Source organism: Dromiciops gliroides, chromosome 3 (genome assembly GCF_019393635.1).
Source record: "Dromiciops gliroides isolate mDroGli1 chromosome 3, mDroGli1.pri, whole genome shotgun sequence".
NCBI lineage: Eukaryota > Metazoa > Chordata > Mammalia > Microbiotheria > Microbiotheriidae > Dromiciops > Dromiciops gliroides.
Genome location: NC_057863.1, coordinates 70,920,488 through 70,923,169, shown reverse-complemented (window position 1 = coordinate 70,923,169; position 2,682 = coordinate 70,920,488). Strand labels below are relative to the sequence as shown.

Genomic DNA, 2,682 nt, shown 5'->3' with positions numbered 1-2,682 from the left:
TACAAATGAAATAAGAGGCTTAGAAATAAAGCCAATAATTTTGTGGAGACCTGGACTCTCTTAGGGCAAAGAGAGCCCAGCCACAACAGCTAGATCCTGGGGACCTATGCAGAGATTTATGGAGTCTCTATAGGTTCTTTTCTCTGTATCACAGATCACCATCCCCATTTTAAAATTCTTTAGATATGGGAAGACTCATGACATCCTGGTCTAAAATTCTTCTCTAGAATGTAGAGAAATAATTTTGGGAGGAGGTTAATACTATTAGACTGATATATAACTTAAATTTACATTGGGCTTTAAGGTATAAATGGTATTTTCTTCCCAACAACCCTGTGAAAATTTCTCTTTTCCCTTTGAGTCATAAATATCTGTTCTAGGAACAGCCATTAGGCCCCACCTACTATGCCTTCCCAATCCTTCTTGATTCTTCAAGAAGGACCTAATGATATTTAGCATCATTACTCCAAGCTTCCCCAAAGAAAGATAGGGTATGATAATACAAATATAAAGAGCAGAATTGTCCCCTCTGAACTCCAAAAGATATATTGAGAGGTGTTAACATGAATGCAAAGTGCATCATCCAGGCAGAGAGAGAAGGTAAAAAGCTATGAAGACACCATAAGCTAGCCCAGGGTAGAAAACAAGAGAACCTTTGGAGAAGGCCAATAAAAAGTGATTCCATAGTCCTTTTTATGAATGTCAGACTGTGGGATTATGTTAAAATAACAGAAGATTAAAATAGATCAGGTGCACCTGATGACACAGAAAGTAGGAAACCTAACTCCCATGTAATTCTCCATGGTTCAGTAGTTTGAGAGCTGGTACTTGGAAGTGAAACAATGAGAATCACATGCTTGAGGAAGGCAGGAACATCAAGAAACAGTGATGTAGAGTAGAAGCCAGTGGAAGTGAAGTGGTGGAGCCTGGATGGGAAAAGAATTTCTCTCAAAAAGTGCAAATATGTGATGAAAATCTTGGTATTTACCCATAATAGGGCTTCAAAAGGGTATCACTGTAATTTCACACAAGATAGTGCAGGTCCTTCTGGAAGAAGAGTGGGTTTAATGCAGTGGTGAGAATTATCTATGAAATTGATCCAAGTAAATAAATGGTGTTATGTTTTTGAAGCTTTGTGAGCCTAAGTGCTTGCAAGGGGATTTTATAGCCCCTCAGTTAGAGAAATTCAGTGATCCTGAGATTCTAACCCAGGGTGGAGGAATGAAGATAAATAAGTGAGAAGTTTCCAAAGTGGCTTCTGGACCCACCCAAACACACCAAAGTTTCCTTTGAGGCAAAATGGGATCTATGATAATAGGGGGTTAGATTTATAGATAAAGAAATTGAGATGTAGACAGATTAAGTTACTTACTCAAGGCCACACAGTGTCATGATTTCAAAAGTTATTTGAAACTTGGGTTTCCCATAGTCAAACAATTTACTTTCTATTATTTAGCTTATAAATTACATTTATTGGTGTGGTCAAGATAAAGAAGGAGTTTGGCCTGGATTATAAAATACAGCAATCTCTCTCTGATCCGCTTGGCAAGCTTTTCCTCTTCTTCTTTACATTCTTCTCTTTGCTGTCTTCCATCTTTCAGGCTCGAATTTCCTCACTAAGTCAAAAAAATACCTTATCAACGTCAGCATGTGTCTCTCCGTAGTTGACATTCCACTGATTGGCTCTGTTTTTTTGCATCTTGTGCAGAAATTTGTCTTTTATCTTCTAAATCTGATTTATTACCACTAGAAGAAAGGGAACATTCTCATCCTCCTTGACTCTGAAAATCTGCTCCCTGAAGTCAGCAGTTGCTGCAAAAGATTCCATCACCATTATGGAGAAGATCACGAAAAGCCCTCCCCACTTCAGAAGTATTTGTCCCTGATGGCCACATAGTCCTCCTGCCCGGTAGTGTTGAGGATGTCGATTTGTACCTCTTCTCCATCCAGGATTACCTTCTTCTGGTAGCTGTCGGCTTTGGCTGGCTCTTAGTCTTCCACAAACTTGTTGTGCATGAATTGTAGGGTCAAAGCAGATTTCCCCATGCCACCACTGCCCACCAAGATGACTTTGTGCAAAGCCAAAGAATTCTGGCCCTTGGGCTTATTGGCCACCATCTTTGGTTATGGAAGCATCCCAGGAAGAAAGAAGAATCTGCAGCCAACCAAGGAGCAGAGGCGGGTACACATGTCCAGCCAACCAGGGGAGGCTGAGGTGGCCACTGCCACTGCTGTTGCTGCCGCAGCCACCACCACAGGGCCAAGACCTTACTTTCTATTTAAACAATGCTAATTCTCTTTGTATTGTGTGATGCAGCTAGGTGGCATGGTGATTAGAGTGTTGGACTTGGAGTCAAGATGACTTAAGATCAAATCTTACTTCAGACACTTACTAGCTGTGTGCCTCTGGGTAAGTCACTTAACCTCTGTCTTAAGTTTTTCATCTGTCAAATTGAGATAATTTTTTGATATACCTCAATCATTTCAAGGTGATGAGGATCAGATATGTAATAACATATGTAAAATACTTTATAAAATTTAATGAGCTAAATACATCATCATCATCAACATGGCAGCTTCCATGAAAGGCAAAAGGGAACTTATTAAGAAATCTGGGCAGTGGGTCTGCAGCACTGGCTGGGAATAAAGGAACCAAGGTAGGAACTTTTGGTTGGCTTGAGC

At 40.2% G+C, this 2,682-nt stretch overlaps 1 pseudogene; it reads right to left on the bottom strand.

Moving 5' to 3' along the window:
- Nucleotides 1–1,510: 1,510 nt before the first annotated feature.
- On the bottom strand, nt 1,511–2,118 carry LOC122751713 (annotated as a pseudogene).
- Nucleotides 2,119–2,682: the final 564 nt, after the last annotated feature.